The sequence below is a fragment of the Lygodium microphyllum genome, chromosome 30, assembly GCF_053477565.2.
Source record: "Lygodium microphyllum isolate KBCC chromosome 30, Lygodium_microphyllum_v1.1.10, whole genome shotgun sequence".
In the NCBI taxonomy this organism is placed as follows: Eukaryota; Viridiplantae; Streptophyta; class Polypodiopsida; order Schizaeales; family Lygodiaceae; genus Lygodium; species Lygodium microphyllum.
The window spans coordinates 36,420,795-36,434,878 of record NC_141164.1 but is presented as its reverse complement, the minus strand read 5'-3'; positions in this window follow the sequence as shown (position 1 = coordinate 36,434,878).

The window sequence follows — 14,084 nt, the reverse complement described above, 5'->3', positions numbered from 1 at the left end:
CCTCCTTCGAACATGCCCTCCTCTTCGACTCAGGAAGCCTAAATGATTCTATGATGCGTTTTCTCGCGGACTTCTCTTCATGCCCCGATCTAGCCTTTATAACTACCTGTAATTATCTTAGGTTACTTAAGTTACTACTCAAGCAGGACTTGACCCCACAAGAATGTGGCCTACCTCCCCTCTTTTTTGATCCTAACGTCATTGACAGCTGTGCCATGGCACGTTTAATGATGAGAGCTAACCTTCTCCCCTCTTTTTGCCTAGCTCTCCTAGAGGATATGAACGACAACCAGTTCACTAGGTGCAACCATCCCTTCCTCTCCACCACCTCCCTCCACGTCTGCATGAATCTCAAAGGATACATGCAAAGCCATCAATTTTTGAGCAAATCCATCCGACCCCCTTCTCCTCCAAAATCAGACGAGGAAGATTAGGTACAAGCTGTTGTTCTACTAGTGTAATACTATTCCAAAAGAAAAACAAACAAACAAAAGACAAAAAGAAAAAGAAAAAGCATCCAAGGAAGAGCAAGAGGAACATTACGCATGGAATGGACAAAACAACTCACTTATAGAAGCACATAGCACCACATCAAGCATGATCACTACGCCTAGGGGTTCTCAAGTTAGACGTGCCCGGTGGCTTCGGTCGGCTAGCTCCGCTCCTAACCCCCTAGCCCTTTTTGCTCCCCCACTTCATGCTTAGGGCCCATCAAGGGTAGGACATACCTAGGGAGGTAACACTCAGCTATGGTTAGACCTGTCACCCTAAGCTACTTGCACTGCACCTCCCTTTGCACAAATGGGGTCCTCAAACGTGGGACATCACCCAGGCTAGCCTGTAGTTAGACCCAACTCCCCATTCCACTAGCACGAGCACAATGCACTACACAATAAGGTAGACACCCCCCTTAGGTAGAGCACCGCACCTTTTCCTTCCAAGCATCACAAAGGCGACCAACCACCGACTTCGGAGGCCCCCGTCAACCACTTGCTATCCGTTTAGCTTCTCCAACAAACCTTATTACCAAGCTTCCATGAGCATTGGAGTTTACACATGGCCCTGCCCTTACACGACTACTTTGCCAACTACCTCTTAAACCCCAACAATCGCCAAGAGTGCCATGGAACTGGCACCCGTTTCGGAGGGGGGTAATGTTAACCCCAAGCCAAGAAGCCAAGAAGGCAGAAGAATACCCAAGCTGAGAAGGTGGAAGAATGAATGAAAAAGCGGGAAGAAGATGGAAAAGGAGCAAAGACATGCAGGCAGCCTTTAAAGCTAAGCCGGGGCCAAAAGTGTAATTTTAAATGAAAGGCATCTCAAAAACTCTAAAAACCCTTTTAAAAGAGCACCAAGCTCCCTCTTGTGCCACTTGTAAAAGAATAGACGGGTATAGGCTTAGGGCATGAAGCAAGAAGAGGGAATTAGAAAAAGGACCTTGCTACAATGCCCGGTCATGTAAAAAGGGATGGCCGCCCATGGGGTTTTAGGGTTTGTATATATAAAGTTCAAAAAGTGAATGGAAGCTCATTCTTTGGTGTGTGGCTAACAAGAGCTCTTCTCTTCTTCTCTTCTTCTCTTCTCCTTACTTGTGTGTGCTCTTGAGAGAGGGAGTGTGAGAGTGTGAGAGAGTGTGTGTGTGGGAGTGAGGGACCAAGAGGGTGAAGCTCTTCACCATCTCCTCTTCTCTTCTTCTCTTCTCTTCTCTTCTCTTCTCTTGCGTGCGCTGCTATGGTGGATGGAGCTTGGAGATGGAGGAGGCTTGAGGATGCTTGAACTAGAATCTAGGATCATGGAGCTACCGGTGTGTGCGAGAGAGAAGGCAACTCATATCGGCATCAAGGTAAGCTCACTACATTCGTAGGATCGACGGCGCGTCAGCTATGTGAGAGGTAGCCATTAGAGCTCACTTGGAATGCTTGAAACAATAAGTGATCTGTGGGTCTTGGCGGTTCGAGCGAAAGCTCCCACACGCAAATAGGTCAAGTTGCCCTTACATCCATATTTTTACTTAGAGTAAACATGCTCATTGGTCTCTACCCCAATAGCCAACCGCAACGAATCCAAAACACTCTTGGGTATATCATTTTCAAACTATGATACATCTTGAAGCTAACTCAGGAAAGCTCGAATGTCGTACCTACAAGAAGAGTGACTATTCGCCAAGTCACATCCAATGCTCACAACTATTTTAGAATGGTAAATAGACTTAGTTTATGCTTGACTTGCAAGAGGAGTAAACATTAATTCCTACTATCTTGAGGGAAGGAAACCCTAGGGAAAACTTAGAACCCCGATTAAATTCTAAAGATGGGAAAAATGGTTACCAACTGACCAAATAAGATCCTATACTGAGATATTAAGATAAGAACCAAAGGATAGTAATCTAGGGAAGCTATCATCCGAAACTATAGCATAATTTCTCACCACTATTACATAGAAGAGAGGTCAGAAGGAGGGTATTCTCTATCCCTTGGAAGATAATGGAAAATGATGCCAAGGCAAGGAAGACCCAAGAAGGGAAATGCTACGCGTTTAAGATGAGGACTCCACCTTAGTAGATGTCCGAGCACTCGCCTTCATTGTTGTTTATGCTTGTAACACTAGATTCAATGCCTATGAAAGGAATGTATGACCCAACTCACAAATAAAATTTGAATAATGAATCAGGTTGAATTCATGGAGGGTGTTCCATGCTACCCCCAACTGGCTACCAACCCTAGCCAAGGGGGTTCTAAATAGCCAAGAGGTCTCTTCATGGGTTAGTTTGAATGTAAGAGGATGCTTGGATGCCAAGTGGGGCTCTAGCTATAAGTTCCCTGCCTCCAAGTCATCCTACTAAAATGATCTACATGACTCAGGATAGATTCGTGAGGCCTTGTTACAAGTACAAGGGTGGAATCTTGGAGGAAATAAGACGCATCCTCACGGATTGCAGAATTTGTCCTTTTTGGACAAGATTTGTATCTTAGTTAAGATGCTGATATAAAGTTTACTTCCAAGGAACTTGTCTGAACTGTTTTTGTGTCAGTGCCATAAGTTACAAAAATGAACCCTTTTCCCTAAAAGGCTTAATTAAGGAAGCCAATTTTAAAGTCACACATAAATGTGATAGGATCTAATTAGATAACTAAAGAACGCCCATTGAGGGAAGTGGATGGGTGGAACCCCTGACGGGTTTGTCCTACAAAAGGGTGGTTCCAGAGAGCTGGGAGGATTCTCACAAGGTTTTATAGTTGTATGACCTTTAGGTAATATTAGGTTGGAACCTGATTCATGCCATTTTAGGGGACCGGGATGGGATTATGCCCTATGGGGGCAGAGAGGTTGAGCGGTTCATCCCTCTCATTTCCCATTCTCTTTGAACCAAGTGTGTCATGGGTCTACTTTGGCTTGGGTATCTATGCATAAAGTAGGATGTCCAGGATCTGCTGATGCTAGAATACTGTTAGGAGACCTTGGCCACTAGGAACCCCAATTTCAGGTCGATCCTAGTGGGTTTCAGCCACAAACATTCTGTTGCAAGGGGACTCAAGAAACCCTATGCGACAAATCCCGAAACATTCCATGGGAGTGTTGGGCAGCGACACTTAGATTTGTTTCTCTATGGACCACTAAAAACATGCTTGGATAGTTGTTATGCAGGCACGTTGTCAGAGGGGTTTTTGTCGAAAGATCGAATTCACCGGGGATCAGAGATAGATGGAAGTAGAGATAGGAGATGGAAGAGAAGATAGAGAATACACAAGTGGTAAACACGACAAAGACAAAGCACACTGAATTGAATCAATATGTATTGAAAGAACGTGGAATCTTTGCACTACTCAGAAGCAATCTCGAGGCATTAGTTCTCCTCGAGCTCCTTCGTAGGACAAAATGTGCATAAAAATTACAGCTTCTTCTCTGCTGCTCGAAACCCAAATTTGATGGCTCCATTGGCTCCAAAAGGGGGGTAGACACCTGCTCACGGATCTCCTAGATCACTCCTCCTTCTTCTTTTAGTTCAATCTATAGTTTTTAGCCTGTTTACAGCCATCGCGACATGCATGATTTCGTCAATCTGTCCTTCTTATGAAAATCCCCTAATTGGTTGAAAAAGCAACTGGCTTTTTGCATGCCATTCTAATCTAGAACTTTTTCAGATTTTTACAATAAATAATATAAAAAATAGTCTAAAATTATCCAAAAATCTAGTATTTTTGGATAATCCATGCAACTCACACTAGTACTAATGGCTCATATCAAATTGACTCTCTAGATCAATAAAGAAGTCGAATGATGATGCATTCCATACTTTTTCACACTGTGTCCTCATAACATCACGATAACGTTACAGTTGGTATCAAAGCAAATAATGAATAAAACAACCAAGATAGGAATAAATTGGGAAGGAAGAAGTTATGTTTTCACTAGGATTTTTTTTTTTTTTTGTTACTCATTTGTGGATTGTTGCTGCTTCCAAACTTATGAGGCATGGAGTAGGTTCCTTATATTTCACATCATGTTTAAGACGGCTACAAACTCGTTAAGTTGTCGATGACGATTGGACATGATGGGGATCATGGATCGAATCTACAACCCTTCATTGCTATATGTGGAAAGTCATTGGACTTGGAGCACCGGATATTGCTTTACAGATGCCAACCGACTCGCCTATCTTCAAAACAACCTGAAGAGGCTAAAATGGTTGGAATACTTGGAGATTATCAAGTTATTCATCTTCCATGAGGCTCGTGTAAATTCCATCCTACACATAGGATGTCGGCAAGTAGAATAGAATCACTACATCTATGACAAGGTGGTGAAAGTCTTGCTAGCAGACAAAATTAAAGTAATGGGGCGAAATGAACATCATGGCTATAAAAAATGGGGACTTCCCGAACTTCCCATGACTTATCGTTTCTTGATAATCCATTCTCCTAATCCATATTACTATTCTGTTCCTGCAGAGCTAAATCCAATAGGGAATTATTAACCTAGCATTGATGTATCTCCTGAAAAGAAAAGCACCAGAGCCAATGTCTATCTATTCTCAAATAATTGTACTTGAGGCTTACGCTTCTTTATGAATAAATAAGAATTTTATGTTCATTTGAATTGTTGTATAGTATCGATGAAAAATAAACTACGCATTGAGATAAGTTGTGAAGAGATGTGTAAATGCAATCTTAATGCGAAGGTTTTAAATTGAAAACCAGATACAACCCCAAGAACAGAACTAGAGTCTTGTTTCCACACTAAGCCCAGTAGAGGCACAAGAGAAGAAGTTTCTTGTCAAACAAATTAAACCCCCATAATTTGACAGAAAAGGGAAGGATGTTGAAACAAATTCCGAAGTATGGATTGAATCCATGGAAGATTACTTCAGTGTCGCAAGAACAACACCTGTGAACCAGGCTATGATTGCCAAGATCAAGCGTACCGGTGAGGCTAGACTGTGGTGGAAGCAATAATGTAAGGACCAAACAGTCTTTGAAAGCACAATAACTTGGGATAAGCTAAAGGAAGTAGTGTAGGGAAGATACATGCCACCTCCATACAGAACTCAGAAGATGAATGAGTTCTTCAAGTTGAAAGAGTTGGTCCTGCCTCTAGAGGTGTACTACTCAATATTTGTCTCCTTGATAAAATACGCTCCAACAATGAGTATTCCCCAACAACTCTTGAAGTTCTATGATGGGTTGAACCCACAAATAAACACTCGGTTGGAATCAATACATCCTTTGGGTTTGCAAGAAGCATTGATAAGAGTAGAACCTATTGCCCAAGAAGTCTAGCCAAAGCCCAGGAATAATAGACCTTGGTCTCACAAAGACCAGAATCCACGAATGTTGAAAGCTCAATTCAAAAGGATAATGTAATGAACCTGGGCACTTCAAAAGGGAATGCCCCAAACTTGGTGGAGATTGTCTCCAAGGAAAATTCAGTGGCCAAGCTAGAGCTACCCACCATGGCTGTGGTCATGCAACAATGGGAAGGGCAAAAAATTCCAATATCTCCACTAAGGGAATTATCAAGGAAGAAGACCCGTCCATGGAAGCTGAGATTGAGAGGGCATTTGTTCATGCCACTCTTCATAAAAAGGGCATGAATTGCCAATTCTTGGTGATCCAAATACCATCAAATTACCAAGGTAAGAAGTTCAAAACCCTGATTGATTGTAGCAGCACCCATTCTTTCATTTCACTAGCTTGTGCAAGAAGGTTAGGAATAGCCACTATAGCTACACCCACTTTTCTTGTCGAACTAGTAAATGGGTGAGAAATCACTTGCACTAGATAAACTACTAAGGTGGAATTCCTACTCGAAAATGAGCCCACATGTGTTAAGTTCAGGGTAATGAATTTAGGAGTCCATGAATGCCTACTCGGGATGGATTGGCTAGTCCCCAATGATGCTCACATTCATTGTGGGAAAGGACAAGTCTCCTTTCGAAATCCTAAGGGTGAGCTAGTTACAACACAAGGAGAAGTAGGTAAACCAAAGATCCAGCTAGCCAAGGCAATGCGAATAGTTCAAGAAATAAGGAAAGGATTACCCATCTACCTTATCAGGCTAAATAAACCGAAACATCTAGAGGAAACCAATGAAGAACCATCTTGGCTAAAAGAGTATCTGGATGTGTTCCTAGAAGAGTTGACTGAATTACCACCACCTAGGGAGCTAGATCATGAAATTAAGCTAACACCAGGAGCTGCACCAGTTGCAAAAAGGCTCTATAAGATTTCTTCCTGAAGCTATTGAGTTAAAGAAACAACTCAAACAGCTATTGGACCAAGGTACATACGCCCCAACAATTCTCCTTGGGGAGCTCTAGTCTTGTTCCAAAAGAAGAAGGATGGTACACTTCACCTTTGCATTGATTATAGAGGCCTGAACCAAGTAACCATCAAGAATAAGAATCCTATCCCAAGGATAGACCAATTACTTTACCGATTTCAAGGAGCAAAAATCTTTTCCAAGATTGATTTAAGGTCAGGATACTACCAGATCTGTGTCAAAGAAGAGGATATTTCTAAGACTGCATTCAACACAAGATATGGTCATTTCGAATTCACAATAATGTCTTTTGGATTGGCTAATGCCCCTGCCACCTTTAATAGGCTAATGCACGATATTTTTAGACCATATCTTGATGATTTTATTCTTTTCTTCTTTGATGATACCTTGGTTTATTCCAAGGAATAAGAGGACCACTAATCCCAAGTTTGCATCGTCCTTGAGACCATGAGGACTCATAAGCTCTATGCTAAGAAGAAAATGTGTGCCTTTCTCAAGAGGCAAATCGAATATCTTGAATATTTGTGTCAAATGAAGGAATCTTTGTAGACCCTTCAAAGGTCAAGGATGTCCAAGAGTGACCTCCACCAACTACTGTTAAATAAGTGCGTAGCTTTCTTGGATTAACAGGTTGGTATAGGATCTTCATTAAGGACTATGCCTTAATCACAGCACCCCACACAAATTTGCTAAAAAAGCAGGTTGCCATGGTGTGGACGCCCACTGAACAATCAAGTTTTGATCAACTCAAGCATGGCTTAGTGACAACACCGATTTTGAAACTCCCTGACTTGAGCAAGGAATTTGAAGTTGTTACAGATGCTAGTTCACTTGCACTAGGTTGTGTACTAATGTAAGAAGGTCATCTTATAGGATATTCTTCAAGGAATCTAAATACCCATGAAAGGAATTATGCTACCCATGACTTGGAGCTACTAGCAGTTATTCATGCTCTCAAGCTTTGGCAACACTATCTGCTTGGTAACAAGTTCTCTTTGGTCATAGACCATAAGACCCTTAAATGGATCTTCACCCAAACTAATCTCAATATGAGGCAATGTCATTGGATTGCGGTTCTGCAAGAATATGACTTTGATATTAGATATGGCAAAGAGAATGTAGTCATTGATGCCTTAATTTGCAAAGCATTCTTCAACTCTCTTATTATGGAGGAACCCTTGATGGTAGAACCATTGGCAACTATGGTGTCAATGCCTAGCAATCCTATCCTTGAATTAGCAAAGGAGGAAGCTAGTCATGACCCAAAGTATCTAAAGATGATGAATGAAATTTTGAAAAATGACCAAAACCCTAAACTCAAGGTCAAGTATCAAGAATTTTTTGTCAATGAGGGACTTGTCTATTTTAGGACAAGATTGTGCATACCCTCAAGCAAGAAACTCAAATAGAGAATACTCTAGGAAGCACATGACTCCCCCTTTTCAGGCCATCTCGGATACGACATGCCGGATATGTCAAGACCCTCAACACAGTCAGGAAGAGCTACCATTGGGAAATGCTTAAGGGAGACGTGCTCAAATATGTCACCAAATGTTTGTTTTGCCAGTGCAGTAAGGCACAACATGTCAAAATGCCTGGGAAGCTGCAACCTCTTGACATCCCCCAAGTGAAGTGGAAATTTATCAGCATGGACTTTGTTGTTGGGCTACCTTCAGTTCAAGGAGGGTACAATTCAATTATGGTTATAGTAGACATGATCAACAAGGTTGTGCACCTCATTCCAGTCAAGACAAACTATAAAGCTTCAGATATTGCCTGACTATTTGTCAAGGAGATATTCAGACTCCATGGGGTGCCTAGAAGGATCACTAGTGACCGTGATTCCCTCTTCACATCTCATTTCTAAAAAGGGATATTCGAGGCCATTGGGACCCAATTCTGTTTCGATACAGCCTATCACCCTCAAACTGATGGTTAAACAAAGAGAGTCAACCAAATCATTGAAGATATTCTTAGGGCATATTGCTATCTCGCAAATCCATGAAATGGATCCAATATCTATCATTGGTAGAGTTCGCTTATAATGCTTCCTACCAAAAAAGCATTACAATGACACATTTTCAAGCATTATACAGGCATGATTGCCATACTCCATTGAGCTTTTTAGATCCTACCTTGAGGGTAGAAGATTCCAAGAAAATGATTGAGGAGATGGATGTGCAGGTCAAGGCCATCAGACAAGACATTAGAGCCACCAAGGATAGGTACAAAGCCTATGTAGATCTAAATAGACAAGAGTGACTCTTCAAAGAAGGGGATATGGTTTTTATTTGGGTACGACCCAAGAAGAGCTCTTATCATTGGGAGAATTTAAGAGACTAAATCCAAGGTATTGCGGACCCTACAAGATCCTCAAGTGCCTAGGCCAATGCCTACAAACTCCAACTCCCTGAGAATGTAAAGGCTCACAATGTATTCCATGTTAGCCTACTAAAGAAATATGTATCCAATCCTAACCATGTACTGAATGATCAACAAGTTGTAATGTCAAGCCAAGGAGTCCTTGAGCTATGGCCAGATAGAATCCTAGACATTCGGGAAAAGATATTGAGGAGTAGAACCCTCAAATATTTTCTCATCCAGTGGAAGGACTATCCAGAGGGGGTTGCCACATGGATTGATGAGATTACTCTCAACCAACAATACCCCCAATTCCTTTCGAGATGAGGACATCTTGATTCCTTAAGGGGGGAAGGATGTAATACGTCACCATTTCGCGAGTGCCGTCAAGATTTTCCCCCCTTTTTGATGAATCAATTAAGGAAAACAAACGAAATATTTTTAATTATGTCTCCCCCTGTCAACACCATTGGTTGGTGGCGGGAGGGGGAGATGAACTCCAAGACAACAGAGGTGAGGGAAGTGACGACATTCGATGGGGGTGAAGGAGGAGATCAAGACGGAAAAAGGAGTGATGTGGTGATAGGGGAGGCCAAAGATCACGACAACACGACGATTATAACGGGGAGGAGGAGCACACGTGTGCCACCTCCAAACCCCCCAATACCCCTTCTTGATCGGTTTCATGGCAACGATCACAATGACTATAAGAGTGGAGGGGGTGGAGGAGGAGATCACGACGGTAGAAGGAGTGATGTGGAAACAGAGGAGGCCAAAGATCACGACAATATGACGATGATAATAGGGAGGAGGGGTACATGTGTGCCACCTCCAAACCCCCCAATACCCCTTCTTGATCGGTTGCATGGCAACGATCACAATGGCCATAAGAGTGGAGTTAAGGATTCCTCATCATGGTCCCTTCTTCCCCCAATAATACCCCTCTCCCCCCCTATATAAATCCCCCCCTAAAATAATAGTTGAGTGAGAGAGAGAGATAGATAGATAGAGAGAGAGAGAGAGAGAGAGAGAGAGAGAGAGAGAGAGAGAGAGAGAGAGAGAGAGAGAGAGAGGGAAGGGGAAACATAGAGAGAAAGGGAGAGAGAGAGAGAGAGAAGAGGCTCAAGAACAAATTCCTTTCTTGGGCGAAGGCTTGAGTATCCTCTCCCCTCATCACAATCCTAGTAACCTATCCATTAACTGCCTCTAATTGACAATGAGACCGTGAAAGTCAAGACAAGGCATAGGGAACTCTAGTGCTTAAAAGTCCTTCAAGAGAAGTGAAGGTCACATTCTAGTTCCGAAATGGCCCCAAAGCGTAAAATCTCCCAAGTAACTAGAAAAGTCACAACTACGGGAGAAGGATCGGGCAAAGATGCCACCATTAACACAAATGGGTTATCCGGTGTGAATGCTAACTCGACACTCCAAAACTAGGTATCGCCACCATGTCTAGTAATTGAAATTGAATATTTAAGCATGGACATCATTAAGAAGAAGTCATACCTTGCATCATGTAACTTACATAACTAGAAAGGTAGTCGAAATGCCTTAATAACCATGAATTGTCGCGAATAGATTAAGCATCTACAGGTTGTTGTAGTAATTAAGCCAAGTATTATGTTCGAACTTTCACGAATGCATCATAGATTGCCAGGGTACATAAATATTCTGTATAGGTCAATTGTATCTCGTAGACCATTGTAGTGAATTAACTCGCATTTACAATGAGCTCATGTACACTCACATTTAAATAATTAGGTCATGACTTATGAATTACGTAAATGCACTAGAAGGAATTTTTATGAATGGGGATCCCGCATTGTATCGACAACTTAGGAAAGACATGCATTTGCATGGCATTATGAATAGCCTCAGTTGCACCACATAATAGGGATGCATCTAAAAAGGTAGATTTAAGATGCGCATGTGAAGTGCTAAGCTTAATTGTAAGGGCCAGTTTGGTAAATGAAACCCTACATGATGAGTGAGGCTAAGATTTAACTCGACTCAACTAGGGTTCTAATCTCAAATAGGTCAAGTTTCCCTTACATCCATATTTTGACTTAGAGTCAACATGCTCATTAGTCTCTACCCCAATAGGCAATCTCAATGGATCCAAAACACTCTTGGGTATATCATTTTCAAACTATGATACATCTCGAAGCTAACCTAAGAAAGCTCAAATGTCGTACCTACAAGAAGAGTGACTATTTACCAAGTTACATCCCATGCTTGCAACTATTTGAGAATGGTAAATAGACTTAGTCCAAGCTTGACTTGCAAGAGGAGTAAACACTAATTCCTACTATCTTGAGGGAAGGAAACCCTAGGGGAAACTTAGAACCTCGATTAAATTCTAAAGATGGGAAAAATAGTTACCAACTGACCAAATAAGATCCTAGACCAAGATCTTAAGATAAGAACCAAAGGATAGTAACTTAGGGAAGCTATCATCCAAAACTATAGCGTAATTTCTCACCACTATTACATAGAAGAGAGATCGAAAGGAGGTAATTCTCTATCCCTTGAAAGATAATGGAAAATGATGCCAAGGCAAGAAAGACCTGAGAAGGGCAACGCTAAGCGTAAGGGGGCTTGATTCTTAACAAAGATTGATTTGAGGTTATGGTATCATCAAATTTTCATACGAGAGGGTGACGAAGTCAAGACTACTTTCAGGACTGATCGATGGCTCTATCATTTCTTAGTGATGCCATTTGGGCTTACAAATGCTGCAGTTACCTTCTAGAGCCTAATGAATAAGATTTTGCAGCCTTTCCTCTTTCAATTTGTCTTGGTTTTTTTTAATGACATTCTGATCTACAGTAAGACTTTACAGGATCACTTGGCACATATGAGGAGGGTTTTTGATGTATTGAGACATCATAGGCTTTTTTCTAAGGAGAAAAAATGTTTTTTCATGCAGACTGAAGTGGAATACTTGGGACATATTGTTAGTGAAAAAGGAATACAGGTTGATCCCAAGAAGGTGCAGTGTATAAAAGATTGGCCAACACCCACTACTACTACCTCTCTTAGAGGATTCCTTGGTTTATCTTCATTCTATCACCGATTCATCAAGCATTATGCGGCTATTGCAGCTCCTTTGATTGATAAATTGAAGAAGGAGGCTTTCTTTTGGGATGCTCTTGTAGATAGTAGCTTCAACCAGTTAAAGGGACTCCTTATCTTTGCTCCTATCTTAGTATGCCCGGACTTCTCCAAATAATTTACCATACAGTGTGATGCTAGTGGCCATGGCATTGGGGCTATTTTGTTATGGGAGCCATGGAGTGATTGCCTTTGAGAGCCGTAAGATTACAGATAAAGAAATGGCCATGAATGTTTATGAGCATGAGATGTTGGCTATCTTGCATGCAATTAAGAAATGGCACCATTACTTGTATGGTAGCCGATTCAGAGTATAGCATGATCATAGGGTTCTTTAATATTTCCTTACTTAGTCCGATCTTACTCCTAAGCAGTGTCAATGGGTAGCTACACTGCAGAATTATGATTTTGACATCACTCATATGAGGGACAAGGAAAATATAGTGGCTGATTCTCTTTCTCGCATGTGGGCTTGCAAAGTTTCAGCAATGACTGAATTACATAATGATTGGATTGAAGAACTATAGGAGACTTATATTTTGGATGAAGAATTCAGCCATATTTTTTAGAAATTACAACAAGGTCTTATGGAAGAAAACTCGCATTATCAGTTCAAAAATGGCCTTATTTGGTTGAAAGGAAAGATTGTCATTCCTTCTACCTCTTCTTTTACACGGAAAATTATGGAGGAACTACATTCTTCGCCTTTAGCTGGACATTTAGGAATTTTCAAGACCTATGACAGGATCAACAAAAGTTTCTATTGGAAAGGACTGTGGAAAGATGTCAAGGACTTTGTCATGAAGTGTATGCCTTGTTAGCAGAATAAGGATAGCACCCATGAGCCAGGAGGTTTATTACAGCCATTACCTATTCCTATAGGTAAATGGACTCATATTACTATGGATTTCATTACTGGCTTGCCTACTACCAAGAAGGGATGGAATAGTATATATGTGGTGGTAGATAAACTCACCAAGGTAGCCCATTTTATTCCAACCAAGATCGAGTTTACTGCCTCTTCAGTGGTCAGTCAGTTTATGGAGCAGATTTTTAGACTACATGGGTTACCACAGGTGATTGTTTATGATAGAGACTCAAAGTTTATGAGTAACTTTTGGCAGGCGGTATTTACATCTATGGGCACTAAATCAGTTCCATCTACAGTCTATCATCCACAAACTTATGGATAGACAGAAAGAGTTAATAAATTGTTGGAGACTTATCTTCGCCATTTCTGCTATGATGTCCAAACTTCATGGGATTCTTGGTTACACTTGGCTGAGTTTGCTTACAACAACTCTACCCACGCTAGTATTGGAGTTTTTCCCTTTGAGGCTCTGTATGGTTACAAGGTGCCCTTACCCATAGTCATTTTTAATGAAAGTATTAATCCTCATGGGAAGGAAGAGTTGGAAAGAATGCAAACCCTTCTTTAGCAATGTAAGATGAATCTTAGGAAAGCTCAAGACCAAATGAAGATGTATGCTGATGAGAAGAGGTGACCATTAGAGTTCCAAGAAGGAGAGTTGGTCTTACTGAAGGTGCCCAAGTCTAGATACTCTACATTAAAAGATGGATCTAGTAATAAGCTTGCTCACAGATTTTATGGCCCCTACCGGATCCTAAAGCGTATTGGAGACTTGGCATATAGATTAGAGCTTCCCTCTTCCACAAAGATTCACAATGTCTTTCATGTTAGTCATCTCAAACCTTTTTATGGAGATCCAAAGGATACAATTGATGACTTGCCACCTATTGATGAAGGTCTTATTTAGTATATCCCAGAGAATGTTCAGCTTGAGAAGAAGCTTTGATCTTGTTCTATC